This window comes from Saccopteryx leptura, chromosome 13 (assembly GCF_036850995.1).
Source record: "Saccopteryx leptura isolate mSacLep1 chromosome 13, mSacLep1_pri_phased_curated, whole genome shotgun sequence".
In the NCBI taxonomy this organism is placed as follows: Eukaryota; Metazoa; Chordata; class Mammalia; order Chiroptera; family Emballonuridae; genus Saccopteryx; species Saccopteryx leptura.
This window is the reverse complement of record NC_089515.1, coordinates 27,848,000-27,863,136: the sequence shown is the minus strand read 5'-3', so window position 1 is coordinate 27,863,136 and position 15,137 is coordinate 27,848,000. Positions and strand designations below refer to the sequence as shown.

The following is a 15,137-nucleotide window of genomic DNA, read 5'->3' as shown; positions in this document are numbered from 1 at the left end:
GCCTGAACCTTAGCAGGTGGCAGAGCAAAGGGTAGATGCAACCTGCTGCCTATAGATGACAGTAGTACCATTTGACTACTTACGTTCTGATACATGAGAGAACTCATGTATGTTAGTCTGAATCTCTGCTTTAGCAGCTGATTTATATCCTAACTGACACATGTTCTTCTCCAGACTATATTCTCCCTCTGTTCTTAACAAAATTTTCACTGTTGAAGATCCCACTACTCCTTCCAGCGTATATTATCCTCTTTCCCTGAACTGCCATTGTACATGACCAGCATGAGGTATGATTATTGTACAGAAGGATATGGATTCCAGCAGCCACACATGAACATAAGACTGATTTCTTAACAGTCGCTTAAAGAGAAATTGCTTCCTAAATTATGAAGAATAGATCATAACAGCTGTAGGAATTCAAAAATGGGACAATCAGTGAGGACTGAACGGATGAGAAGCTATGATATATTTAAGCAGTTTCAAATGGAAGAATGTAGAATGTATACAGGAAGGCTTCCCAAGGGGTCTGTGGGGCACAATTTCAAGGGAATCAGTTTGCTATTACTCATCATCTGCTTCTTTCCTAAAACCCATCTTCCTGAGAAAGGAGTTGAGGCAGCTCTCCTTTCCTCCCTCCCATTTCTCAGTCTGTTCTCCCACCTCACAAAAGAAAAGTGTGCCTCTACCCACCCTTCTCTCGGTACAGTTCATTCCCTTGGTGTGTAAAAACCTCCAGGTAACCAAACAATCCTAGTGTGAACAGGCTCTCTTTAATCAAGGTATAACTAGACTTCCTATGTTCCCCTGACTTATATATATATATTTCTCTTAGTGCAAAATATGGCTTTAGGAGTGGATTTTAGTCCTTGGGGGATATTCAGTGCATACATATGTTGTACAGTGAAGCAGAGGGTTTTTAATTTACATGATCTATTCTAATCCCTGACTTTTATCAAAGAATACATTTTCTTTAAAGATTTTATTTATTGATTTTACAGAGAGAAGAGGTGGGGTGGTTGGGGGGAAGGGGAGCAAAAAATATCAACTCATAGTTGCTTCACTTTAGTTGTTCATTGCTTGCTTGTTGTATATGCCTTGATCAGGCAAGCCCAGGGCCTTGAACCTGCGACCTCAGTGTTCCAGGTTGACATTCTATCCACTGCCCCACCACAGGCCAGGCAAGAATACATTGTTTCTTAGGGAGATTCCACTTAGAACAAAGCAAAAAGACCATAATTAGATATTAAAAGTGGTAGCGCCTTATATCATTAGGTGACATTCATGGCAAGATCTATGTCATCTATCTGGGGACTAGGGACTAGGATATCAGGATTTTTAGAAATGCATCATAGGAAGTAATAATGTGCTACAAAGTACAATGTTTCTCCTCTGGTCAGAAACTAGGAAGAGCTGACCATACTCTTCATTTAGTCATCTCAGCTTGGGTCTCAATTTTATACACACACACATACACATTTTTTTTTCTGAAGTTAGAAGCGGGGAGGCAGTCAGACAAGAGTCCTGCATGTGCCCAACTGGGACCCACCCGGCATGCCCACCAGGGGGCAATGCTCTGCCCATCTGGGGTGTCGCTCTGTTGCGGCTGGAGCCATTCTAGCGCCTGAGGCAGAGGCCATGAGCCATCCTCAGCACCGGGCCAACTTTGTTCCAATGGAGCCTTGGCTGCGGGAGGGGAAGAGAGAGACAGAGAGGAAGGAGAGAAGGATGGAGAAGCAGATGGGTGCTTCTCCTGTGTGCCCTGACTGGGAATTGAACCCGAGGACTTCCACACGCCGGGCTGATGCTCTACCACTGAGCCAACCAGCCAGGGCCTTCAATTTTATATTTTGCATGACTTCTGGAATTATAGGGTAAGGTATGTGTTTAGTTTTCATAGATCAACATCATTAAAATGGTTAATTTTATGTTATGTGACTTTCATTTCAATTTAAAACCCAAAATATTGATGAGCACCCAACAGATGAACTGAATAAGTATCTCCTTATCCTCTCAAATGTCTATGCCTCTGTTAATTCCAAGCAGTGGCTCTAAACCAGTCATGTAACTCCCAGGTTGCCCACATCAACCTGAAGAAAATCTACTTTAGACCAAAGCAGTGGTTCTCAAACTCTTTGAAGTTGGGGCACATTTAAAATCCTACAAATAATTGTAGGAGCACTATATACAAATTTCTGAGAAAAATGTTATAATAATTGTCAACTATTAAAGAAAAATATAAAGTCCAAGTGTGCTTTTATGGTAATTAAATGAAATGAATACAACAAAATTAAATTTATTCTGACATTAAAAAACATTTTTGTTACTTTTTTGAGTTATACTTTTTAGAATTCATAAAAAAGAGGGGTTAAAAATAAAATGACAAAAAAGTTATGTTTATATATAGATACATTCTTAGTAAGATTTAGTAAATTCGGCAGGTCCCGGTGCAAATGTATTAAGTTTTTTCATCCTTGTGTTTATGAGAAACATGAGCCTGATGTGTCCTAGCGATTTCTTCAATGTTTAGGCATATATTTGAAAGGCAAACTCTCATTTCCTCATCAATATATTGAAGAATTCCTCTCTTTTTACTCTTGTGTTGAGTGCAGAAAACCCCCACCATACATATCATCTTAACTTTACACCAAACAAAGGATAGAAGAAACTTGCTTCCAGTCTTTCTGGGGAACTTGGGGGGTAGTGTAAACAATCCAGCACCACAGCTTAATAGCCTTTTACAACCTAATCAGCAAGTGAGGTGGGGGTTGGGTAGACCGACAGTTTACAGCCAATTCTCCATACCCCTGTCCCCAAAAAATCTAAAATCCAAAAACCCTGTTGTTTTTTGGTCCCCAACAGGTACATATTTCTCTGGAATACCATAGGGTGCACCTGAAATCTATGGCACACCAGTGCACCCTGGCGCACACTTTGAGAACCACTGGACCAAAATGAAAGATCTGAGAAGTGATTGCTAAAGGATACACTTTCTTTTTGGTTAATGCAAATGTTCTAAAATTATATTGTGATGATGGCTGCACAGCCCTGTAAATACACAAACCATTGAATTGAGGTAAATTTTATTGTATAAGAATTGTATCTCAATTAAGCTGTTTTTTATAAAGTGAAAGATGTAATTGACGTGTGTTGAAGACTATCTTCTTTTGGACCTTCAGTTTCATCATCCTTTAGCAATAAACTGTTTCCTTTGCACATCTTTCTGCGGGGGGGTGGCAGCAATGGTAGTCACATCCTTTCTTATTAAAGTTTTTCCTAAGGGATCGTATTTCTAAAAGAAAAGGCAAAGCAAGGAAAATTAATGATTTTGACCTATCTAAGAAACAAACATAATGTCATTTTTGGATCACAGGCAAAAATCCAGAAAAATTACTTTAATTGCACCGGTTCTTTTCTATTAGGAAGTGTCTGTTCATTACATACTCTAAGTTGAGAAAGATACAGTTAGAAAAAACTATTCAATATGGTAAATCCATATTCATTCTTATTTGGGCACAAATCTCCCTGCTACTCATTTCCCCTCTCAGTTATTAATTTCTATCATATCTCTGTTACCTGGGCAGAAACATGTAAATTCTGTAAATAATGCCCCTAAATAATTATTTTTACATCTTACCTACTAGCCATATAATACCTTCTTTTTTGCTGTTTATTTCCACTCTTAAAAGCTTTTACTTATGTATCTGGTAGGTAAAATGCAGTATTCCCAAAATGTAATCTAGGATATAATTCTTTTGCAATCTTAAAAGCATCTACTTATGTACCTAGTAAAACAAAATGTTCCCGAAGTATAATCTAGAATATAATGTCCTAAACTTTAGAAAATTGCTTCATTTAATTATAACTAATTTCTCTTCAGAGGTTGACAAGTTCTTTTCTTTTCTTTCTTTCTTTTTTTTTTTTTACAGAGACAGAGAATCAGAGAGAGGGATAGACAGGCAGGAACAGAGAGATGAGAAGCATCAATCATTAGTTTTTCGTTGAGCGTTGTGACATCTTAGTTGTTCATTGATTGCTTTCTCATATGTGCCTTGACCGCGGGCCTTTAGCAGACCGAGTAACCCCTTGCTAGAGCCAGCGACCTTGGGTCCAAGCTGGTGAGCTCTGCTCAAACCCGATGAGCCTGCGCTCAAGTTGGCGACCTCGGGGTCTCGAACCTGGGTCCTTCCACATCCCAGTCCGATGCTCTATCCACTGCGCCACTGCCTGGTCAGGTGACATGTTCTTTAGTGCTGTCTAATGTTTGATTTTAAATTTGTTCAAATCTTGAAATAAAATTATAAATAAACCTGTATGTAATATTTTTACATTACCAATTTCTGCCCATCTGTAATATCTTAAGGCACTTTAACATGACCTAAATAATTGAAATAGGTCTTTGTTTACAATCAACAAACTTTGTCTTACCAGTAATAAACCGCCAAAATAGAGTTAGTTAAAATAATTTTAAAAAAAGAAGAAGAAACAGAGCCTTATGTCTGACTCACCCTCCTTTGACTTGGTCATGACTCTGTCAGAAAATGTTAGAATGAAGAAGGAAACAGAGTAGCTAAAGTTCCATGACTGAATCTAAGTTTCAGTTACCTAATGTGTATAAGGTAATAGCGATAACAGGTACTTCACTGGATTGTTTGAGGATTCAATTAGAAAAAAGAATATTAAGTTATTAACAGGATTAGGCATATAGTAGTTAGAACTCAACAAATGTTGATTATTATTACTATTATAATTATTATGACCTATTTTTCCTTTATGAATGTCTGTCCACCCTTCACAGAAATTGATGGCATATGTTGTTACCTAATTGCGAAGCAAGAAATCAAGATGATCGACTAGTCACTGTCACTTGTTAGCATAATCAACTGGTTGGTAGACTAGAACAACAAATTTGGGCTATCTCACAAATAAGCCTTCTTTTCTCCTAACAATAACCTTACCTTAGGCATGTTATAATGACCTCAATTATTTTATGAACTTTGTATCATAAAGAGTAAACTTAAATGTTTTTTAATTTCTTAAGTAAAATGGCTAGAATTACAAAACTTTCCTTGAATATTATCAAATAACGTAATGTCTTTTGTCCTTGACATACAAATAAGATAAGCTATCAGCAGGGGATGAGGTTTGGGTTATTTATCCAAGTACTTATGATGTATTTTTAATGCTCTGTGGTATTGAATTCTTCATAAATGTAGGATATATTCTCAAAGCAACTAGCTAGGATTATGGAGGCAGCAAACATTATCAACAACATCATTGACAGAAAACTACTTATGCCAGCAGATGTGAACCTCAAATCAAATCCATGAAACTTGAAACCGTGAGTTACTTCTGTGATTTCCTTGGCTGTTCTCCAGGTCCTATTCCCATTTTTTTACTCTTTACTACTAGCGCATCCTAGTCTTCTGCCTTATCCAATGCTCATTTCTTCAATGCCTCTTTTAATCAGTCAAGTCTCTCTTCTTCACCCCTTGGTCTTTCTTGCCTTTTCATCTTACTAATTACAAACTAGCATATAAAAGCCCCAACGTTTACATCGACTGCAACAAAGAAGATAATCAGATATTTTAGGAAGTGGAAAGTTATATTCACAGTGACAAAGGTAAATTGTTTCACCTTTGGATTTAATTCCCTGCTTTTGAGAGTTACTTATTGGGCTTCTGTTACATGTGTGCCCAGCAGTGTGCTAAGGGGCGGAGCAGGATGAGGAGAGGCAGATAGTGCAAAAAAAGGGAATGAAATTTGCAGTTGTTGGTGAAAAAGGACATGCATGCACTATACAACAACAATTACAACTAACTTCTATGAAGGGCTTACTATGTGCCAGCCAACATATATATTTCTTTTCATCTTATGTGGCTCTATATTATTTACTGCTACCGAACAAATTACTAGAAAACATCATGGCTTCAAACAGCAATTAATTTATTATAAGTTTCTATGGGTGAGGAATTTGATAGTGACTTAGATGAGTCATTATGGCTTCGGCTATCTCATGAAGTTTTAGTCAAGATGTTGGCTGGAACTACAGTTATCTGAAGGTTTGACTGTGGCTGGAGAATCCACCTCCACAATGGCTCATTCACACGACTGTCAGGTTGATGCTGGCTGTTGGCAGGCCTCAGTTCCTCACCATGTGGGCCTCTCCAGAGAGCTGCTTAGGGGGCCTCATGACATGTAGCACATGGTACCGCTTTCTTGGAAAATTATTGCATGTCTTTTTAATTATAGTTATTCTAGTGGGTATGGAGTAGTATTTCATTGTAGTTTTAGTTTGCATTTCTCTAGTGACTAATGATATTGAACATCTCATGTGCTTATTTTGCCATCTGTATATCTTTCTGATGAGGTGTCCATATTTTTTTGTCCAATTTATAATTGGGTTATTTGTTGTCTTAGTGAGTTTTTTTTTGTTTGTTGTTTTTTTTTTACAGAGAGAGAACGTCAGAGAGAGGGATGGATAGGGACAGACAGACAAGAATGGAGAGAGATGAGAAGCATCAATCATCAGTTTTTCGTTGCAACACCTTAGTTGTTCATTGATTGATTTCTCATATTTGCCTTGACCGCAGGCCTTCAGTAGACTGAGTAACCCCTTGCTCGAGCCAGCAACCTTGGGTCCAAGCTGGTGAGCTTTTGCTCAAATCAGACAATAAACCAATAAGAAAAACATGTTGTATGTAAAATGGCGATTAGGCAAGGAAAATGGTGATATAGGAAGTGTGAGTGGGAAGGAAAGTTATAATTTTAAATAAGATGGTTAGAGGGGGTAAAAAGGGATTCCTGGACCCAATTCCAGTGTGTGTGCATGTGCGTGTGTGTGTGTGTGTGTGTGTGTGTAGACTTCCTCACACAAACAAGTAATTCTAAGGACACCAGCAGGGTGTCCGACAATTCAACTCAATTCTACCACAATCTACCCAGAGATTGAATCATATTCCACAGGAAAAGGGCTTAGTTCCACAAGGCCACCCTCCACTTCAGACACCAGTCACAACCCCAGGTTGTTACCTGTGCTTCTGACCAACTGGCTACAAATTGGAGCTTCCAACGACTCCCTCCTACTCAGGATGCCAATCACAAGGTCAGATGTTACCTATATTACTGACTATAAATCAGAGGTTCCTAAGACCTACCCCTTGGGTTTGATTAATTTCCTAGAATGGTTCACAGAACTCAGGAGAACACACTTACTCAATAGATTACTGACTTATTACAAAAGATATTAAAGGATATGAATCAACAGCCAGATGAAGAGATATGTAGGGTCTGTCCTCCTGACGCTTGGGACATGGCACAGTGGCACACAGAAGCATTCTGGTTCCCCAGTGTGGAAGCTCTCTGGAAAAGGACCAATGAGCTGTCCTTCTAGGTTTTTATGTAGTCATGATTCACTAAGTTATTGGCCATTGGTGAGAATTCAACCTCAAGTCCCATCCCCATTCCTTGAAATCCGGGGTAGGGCAGGACGTTCCAGTCCTCTTATCACATGGTTGGCTCCTACTGACATCCATTTCATACTGTTGGGTGGAGTCCAAAAGTCACATCAGTAACATAAAAAAAGAGACACTACTGTTGCTCTCATCAGGAAATTCCAAGGGGATTGGGAGCTGTGAGCCAAGGACTGTGGATGAAGACCAAATACACCTCAGAAATATATTTGGCTCATCTGAATGACTATATTTCTTCTTTTTTTTTTTTTTTTTGTACTTTTCTGAAGCTGGAAACGGGGAGGCAGTCAGACAGACTCCTGCATGCGCCCGACCAGGATCCACCAGGCATGCCCACCAGGGGGCGATGCTCTGCCCATCTGGGGCTTCGCTCTGCCGCAATCTGAGCGATTCTAGTGCCTGAGGCAGAGGCCACAGAGCCATCCCCAGTGCCCGGGCAAACCTTGCTCCAATGGAGCCTCAGCTGCAGGAGGGGAAAAGAGAGGGAGGAAGGAGAGGGGGAGGGGTGGAGAAGCAGATGGGCGCCTCTCCTGTGTGCCCTGGCCGGGAATTGAACCCGGGACTCCTGCACACCAGGCCGACGCTCTACCACTGAGCCAACCGGCCAGGGCCTGAATGACTATATTTCTTATAAGTCATAATATCACAGTGGGTCTCACTGAGAAGTTGATGCTTTAGTAAATACTGAAGGAGGTTAGAAAACAAAGCCTTCAGTAGGGAGAACAGATGTACAAAAGCTCTGGAGAAAGGAACACTAATTACAAAACGTAAAGCAAGAGAGGACCTGTCATGTTCTAGAAACAGTAAGGAGGCCTGTGTGGCTGATGTAGAGTGAGCAAAGGGAATAATAGAAATGAGTTTAGGGAAGTTAGAGGTGTGTATGTTGTAGGTTGTTATGAGGAATAGAGCTTTCACGCTGAGGTGAGAAGGTACTAGAGTTGGAAGGAGTAACATCTTATTTACACTTAAAAGGATCATGTTGATTGTAGTGTTCAGAATAGACTGTAGGGGGCAAGGGTGGCATAGAAAGACCAGGTAGGAGGCTACTGCAGTAATTCAGTAAGAAATGGAGTAGTTTGGACCAGGGTGGTAGCAGTGAAGTTAGTGAGAAATGGCTTGTTTCTGGATACATTTTTAAGGTCATGGCAACAGATGTTGCTCATGGACTGGATGTGGGGTTGGGAGCAAGAGCGGGATTAAGGATAACTCCCAAGATTTTGGACCCGAGCATGTGGAAGAATGGAGTATTTTTTACCCCTTTACTAACAATATATTATCAAACAGTTAAATCTTTTCCAGGGTGATAATTTGTTAGCCAACTGTACACAAATAATCCCGGACTCTCTCATAGGCCCCTTTCTGCAGTTCTGTCTGCTGCTGCCTTGCATGGGTCTCTTCTCTTTTTTTTTAATCTTTTTCTTTTTTCCTTACCAAAATTCCCCAAACCCAGTCTCTAGAGAGAATGCTCAAACTTCCTGTATTATATTAGGCAGAGTAATTTATCTTGGTCTAAACTTCTCCCATTTAGGCTAAGTCCAGGAGATCCCACTTTCTCTAACCAAACATACTCATTGAGGTCGAAAACCTAGATATTCTGTCTTCCTACCAGATAACTGGTAGCAAGTCCACTCAAACAGCTGCCAGCTTTTGAAACAGTTATTCTTGTCCTAATAGAAGTATACATGAGCAAAGTGCTATAAGAACAAAGAGGAAAAAGGCCTAAGCTGCCTGAGGGAGTGCACAGAAGAAGTGACATTTGAACTGTGTTTTGAGGGATAAGTAGGAGTTCATTTAGCAGAGGAATGAAAGTCATTTATGCAGAAGTAAGAGTAATTACAAAGGCACAAAGGTGAGAAAAGGCATAATTCTGAGACTTGTAAATATGGGTTGTAGGTAAGAATACCTATTGGGGTGCTTGGAAGATATTGGGGTCTATTTCACATTAGGCAATGTAAGCCACATGCATCAGGAGAAAACAGGTAACAATCCCCTGATTCAAGTGACTTAAAAATAAGAACAATAATAAATTTAGTGTCTCAAATAATGAATCCCTTGGTAAAGCTGCTCCCATATTGGTTAACTTAGCAACTTAATGATATTGTCAAGGACCCAGGTTTTTCCTGTATTTCTATTCTGATATTCCCAGGCTTGTCCCCCCAGCATAGCTGTAAGACACTAAAGCAGACATATCTTAAAAATTACTTTCTTAGGTAGAAGAAGGGTTTTTCTTTTCTTTCTCTTGTGTAAACTTTTTATTGACTTACACTCTTTTGAGTTTGTAGAAAACCTTTCCCAGAAATGTCTTTTCTTCTCCTCTTATTTCTTCCAACAGCTGATTTCCTTTCAATATCATTGGCTAGATTGCATCATATGTCCAGGCTCAATATTTGGTGAGGGAATGGGCCACCATGATTGACTTAGACCAGGGGTCTCAAACTCAACTCAGCATGTGGGCCGCAGAACAAGATCACAGCCGTTAGGCAGCCACACTAGGTCTACAAAAGGCAACTGTTATGCAACACTTTTCTCACTGCAGTTGAAAACAAAAAAAAATCAGTACAACAAGCACAATCGTACATGCAGTTTACTCAGTGTCACAAAACGACCAGAAACTGTAGTTCGCATCACAACTGCTGTTAACTAAGCTAATATCTAGCTAGGATGCTAGAGAAATGAAAAATACAAGTAGGCCCCTAGGCTTACTTAATTTTATCCAAAATATTTTGAACTTCGTGGATTAGTCTGCGGGCCGCACAAAATTGTTCGGCGGGCCGCATGCGGCCCACAGGCCGCGAGTTTGAGACCCCCGAGCCTAGCACTCTTTAAGCACATGGCAAAGTATAGGAGTATAGTTATGCAAATGAAATTGGGATTCTGTTATCAAGGTGGAAGAGAGATTGTTGGCTTTTTCGGTAGGCAGTCAGCAGAATCTGCCACACCATGCCAAAGGACTTGGACTATATCCCATTAGGATGGGGAATCACGGAAAGATTTTAAAACAGGAAGAGGTATGGTTGTATTTCACTAGGTACTATAATGGAGGGGTACCGCGGAGGGGCATGGATCTGGAGGCCGTGCCACAAGTTAGAAGCCTTCATCAGAAGATATTGGAGATTTTTAGGCACTTGAATTAAGAACACCTAGTGACTAATTGGATAGAATGGTGAAAGGATGTAGAAGGAAGACATTCTACAATGACTGCAGATTTCTGCTTAGGTGACTCATAGGGTATTTAATCAAAGTTGGGAATATAAACAGGTTTGGGTAGATAAGGTAAAGAGAAAATGAACTTGGTCTTGGACAGTGAGTGAGGTGCCTTCAAGACACATGAAGAGAGATGAATAAACTTGGAAGAGAGAGTGCAGACCACATTGCTTAAACTCCTTTAGAGGTTAGGGCAGAATGGAGTGTGGAATGAAGGAAAATTGGTGAAAGAAATAAAGCAACGCAGACAATTGACACCTCGTGTGGGACTGGTTTGGCTGATTTTGCTCAGGGCTGGGTAGAGTCAAGAACTGCCCAAGAAAATTGCAAATATAATTGTAGACAAGCCTTTAAAAAGCAGTTAAAAACCTGTTTTGAAATATGGATTTCTGTAATTTGTTTCAACATGTTGAGTTACAGCAAATGACATGGAGAAATGATCTCACCTCCCCCCCCCCCCTTTTTTTTGGCTCTCTGACTGGAAACCTCAGAACTTAGCCCAGTGAGCTGTTAATCAGATAAACACTGCAGGCTTTTGTAAAGAATCACGCTTTACAAATGCCTGAAGTTAGATGGACTTATTGAAGGAAGTATTGTCCAAACCAGGCAGACAAAAAAGTATAAGGAGAAAGTGTTGGGATTAAAATGTAGGGTCTTTTTCTGTTTTATTATAGTAGTTATGAACTGTAAATTAGATGTTTCAATGCACCTTCAAGTTCTAAGTTAATACAGTTCATAAACCATATGAATTAAGTAAGACATAAGTAGGAATTTTATTTCCATTCAAAAACACCCATTTGGTGGAACACTGGAATTTGAAATACATGTAGATTAGACCTAGAACTGCACAGTTGGCAGGCAACACTAATTTTTTTAAAAAATTAAAGCGATTTGTTTTTTCCATGTCTATTTTGTCTGGGTATTGAAGCGGGCTCTGGAATAATAAAAATACCTGACATTTGTATAGTTTTGTGGTTAAACATGACTTTCTGCAACTATTTTACTCAATGTGATTTCTGGGGGTTCAGATAACATATAACACTTGAAGAAGAATAGGGACTGAGAGACAGAGATGACCATTGTAACTGATGATTGCAGCATCTGAGATCTTGCTCCCCAGCATATGTTGTCAGTTTAGCTCAAATGAACTCTTATAAACATTCTCTATAGGTTTTTTTTTTTTTGTTTTGTTTTTTTTTTCCTGAAGCTGGAAACGGGGAGAGACAGTCAGACAGACTCCCGCATGCGCCCAACCGGGATCCACCCGGCACGCCCACCAGGGGCGATGCTCTGCCTACCAGGAGGCGATGCTCTGCCCCTCCGGGGTGTCGCTCTGCCGCTACCAGAGCCACTCTAGCGCCTGGGGCAGAGGCCAAGGAGCCATCCCCAGCGCCTGGGCCATCCTTGCTCCAATGGAGCCTTGGGTGCGGGAGGGGAAGAGAGAGACAGAGAGGAAGGAAGGGGGGGGGGTGGAGAAGCAAATGGGCGCTTCTCCTGTGTGCCCTGGCCGGGAATCGAACCCGGGTCCCCCGCACGCCAGGCCGAGGCTCTACCGCTGAGCCAACCAGCCAGGGCCAACATTCTCTATAGGTCTGGATGTTTCTCACCTCGACACAGGTACGGGGGTCTGTTCCACCTGCAGCTACTTGCCAGTCCATGTAGAGCAGGACGACAGCAGGCAGGCCAGGGCCCGGTCGGGTTGATCAGAACATAAACCTGGACTCTGAACCTGCACACTCATGAGCATCGCCAGTACCTTGTGTTCATGATGGTCCTAGAGATCATTATGTGCTCCGAATCTCTTAGGTTGATCACATTTCCTTTCATTTTTTTTTCAGATGTCTACATGAAAACACAAACTTCACTGAAATATATACTGCATCTGAAAGAAAAAAAAAGAAGAAACTGACAATTGAGGGAGAAAGACAAGTTAGGAAGTGCTGAGACCAGCTCAGCCGTGGGTGTGCACGAAAGGAAGGCACTGCAGGACTTCAGAAAAACACACAAGAACAACATAGAGAAAGGATGGGTACAGGGGACTCCCAGCCTCTAAGACTGAGAGCCCAGCTCTCTGCAGCTTCATTGTATTTATTGGTCTCTTTGCTCATCAAGCAAATTAGCAGAGCTTGGGTCAAATTAGTCTACAATGGATTCAGGTGCAGAGAAATATGACCAACCGAGGCCCCCCAGGCATATAGGAAAATAGCTATAGGGACCAACTCCTTCCTATAAACAATGTTAGTAGTGCTTGCCAGAGCAGCGTTCTGCCCCCCACAGAACTTGGCGTTCCATTTTCCTACATATCCCCTTTTTTGTTTTTGTATAGCTGCATAAGCAGTTTTTACCAGCCTTCTTCTGCACCAATTGTTGGAGGGTTTATTATGAACATCTGAGGACTAAAGAAAAACATATTAAAATAATACATATCCCAATGAGAACTCCCAATAATCCAGCACCCCATTGTTTTATCCAAGAAATATGATTGCAGGATTGCAGACCATCAGAATAGCAGTATGGTTGTAATCAGACACACGCCATCATAAAGCTTTATGGGAATTGCAGGTCTCATTCTCCTTGCTACAGTCTCGAACTGCATACCCCTTGGGGGCCTAGTTGATCACAGTTCCACAGGAACCATTAAGTAGCAAAATACTACTAGGCCCGTGACAGTCTTCCCAATGCATTTTTTCAATGGATGGAGTCTAAAGTGTAGGGATGGGCAGCTGTAGCATTGCATGCAGCTAAGGGAAGATTAGTAAGCGAATGAATGAGTGATACAGAAAAGGAAGCGGCATTGTCGGACAGTTTGGTATAATTGAGAAAAATGATTAATAAGAGGTTGTGGTTAAGAAGGTTTTAACAAAGCTGTTTCAATCATACTGGGGTTTCCACGCAAAAGAGAATAAAGAAGAGAGCTCACGTGTCATAATTCCCACTTTTGGGCGAAGCCGATTAATATCTCCTAATAATTTCTGTAAATCATTTAAGGTCTTAATGCTATCTCTGCATATTTGCATTTTTGGGGGGGTCGTATTGTAGTGCAGTCTATGATAGTGAGCCCGGGACAGTCTGTTAAATCTTTTCAGGTGCTACTTTTAAGCCAACAATTTGCACCTGTTTCTCTAAAGCAGACTAGACTTTAGTTAATTCTTCTTGGTTTCTTGCTGCTACAAGAATATCATCCATATAATGGAGGATGTAGCACTGAGGGAATTGTGACCGAATAGGTTCCAGGGCTTTAGCTACAAAGTTTTGACAAATAGGAGGGCTGTTAAGCATGCCTTGTGGCAATACTTTCCACCAAAATCTTTTCATTGGCTCTTTAGCATTAAGGGAAGGTACAGAAAAGGCAAATTTTTCTCTATCTTCCTGTGCCAAAGGTAAAATGAAAAAACAATCTTTTAAATCAATCACTATTAAGGGCCATTCCTTAGGTATTAAAGATGGATTTGGTTACCCTGGTTGTAAAGCTCCCATAGGTTGAATTACTGCATTTACTGTATGTAAATCTGTCAAAAATCTCCACTTTCCCGATTTCTTCTTAATCACAAACACTGGAGAATTCCATGGGCTAAATGATTCCTCAAATGTCCTTTTTCTAATTGCCCTAATACTAATTCTTGAAAAGCCTCCGATTTTTCTTTAGTTAACGGCCACTGTTCAATCCAAACATGCTTATCTGTTATCTGTTTTAAAGGCACTGCTTGGGATTTAGAGAGAAGGCTTTTGTGAAGAGAAGATGTGACGGATACTCTATTCCTTGTCTATGGCCTCTTATTTTAGGCTAAAAGTTTTGATTCACTGGCTTTAGCCCCGCCAGCCTTCAACAATTGTTTTAAGAGACAGATATAGGCCCTGGCCGGTTGGCTCAGTGATAGAGTGTCGGCCTGGCATGCAGGAGTCTCGGGTTCAATTCCCGGCCAGGGCACACAGGAGAAGCGCCCATCTGCTTCTCCACCCCTCCTCCTCTCCTTCTCTCTGTCTCTCTCTTCCCCTCCCGCAGCCAAGGCTCCATTGGAGCAAAGTTGGCCTGGGTGCTGAGGATGGCTCTATGGCCTCTGCCTCAGGCGCTAGAATGGCTCTGGTTTCAACAGAGCAGCGCCCCCTGGTGGGCATGCTGGGTGGATCCCCATGGGGAACATGCGGGAGTCTGACTGCCTCCTTGTTTCCAACTTCAGAAAAATACCAAAAAAAAAAAAAAAAAGAGAGAGAGAGAGAGAGAGACAGATATAGGGACGGAATTTCATAACACTGTCCCCATCCCCCATTGTTACCCTGTATTTTTCTGAGGGTGTCCTTACCACTTTCCTGTGACGGACTGAACTGAGGCCTCTATTTCCCCTTGTGGTCCAGCAGTTACTTCCTTTATCACTCTGGCGATCCTTCTTCCAATCGGGTCACTGTTCCAATCTGGTCCCTGTTCCAGTCGGGTCCCTGTTCCGGTGCTACTTGCCGAGGCAGCAG

At 41.1% G+C, this 15,137-nt stretch overlaps 2 long non-coding RNA genes across 4 annotated transcripts in view; one reads left to right on the top strand and one right to left on the bottom strand.

The window, feature by feature from the left end:
• Window positions 1-14,827, top strand: part of LOC136384884 (uncharacterized) — a 107,133-nt gene extending 92,306 nt beyond the window's left edge. Inside the window, exons 1-3 of one of the 2 annotated variants that reach the window (XR_010747669.1) lie at window positions 5,198-5,338; window positions 6,964-7,102; window positions 12,512-14,827. This is a non-coding gene — a long non-coding RNA (uncharacterized lncRNA). Of the gene's footprint in view, window positions 1-5,197; window positions 5,339-6,963; window positions 7,103-12,511 lie in introns of those variants that run through there. The other variant, XR_010747670.1, reaches the window with a different exon arrangement.
• Window positions 977-15,104, bottom strand: LOC136384883 (uncharacterized). Of its 2 annotated transcripts, none has more exons than XR_010747667.1 (3): window positions 14,975-15,104; window positions 12,281-12,555; window positions 977-1,210 (listed from the first exon to the last, which is right to left on the bottom strand). It is a non-coding gene; the product is annotated as an uncharacterized lncRNA (long non-coding RNA). The 2 variants fall into 2 exon arrangements; XR_010747668.1 differs by lacking the exon at window positions 977-1,210 and adding an exon at window positions 3,085-3,289.
• Between the last annotated feature and the right edge of the window lie 33 nt (window positions 15,105-15,137).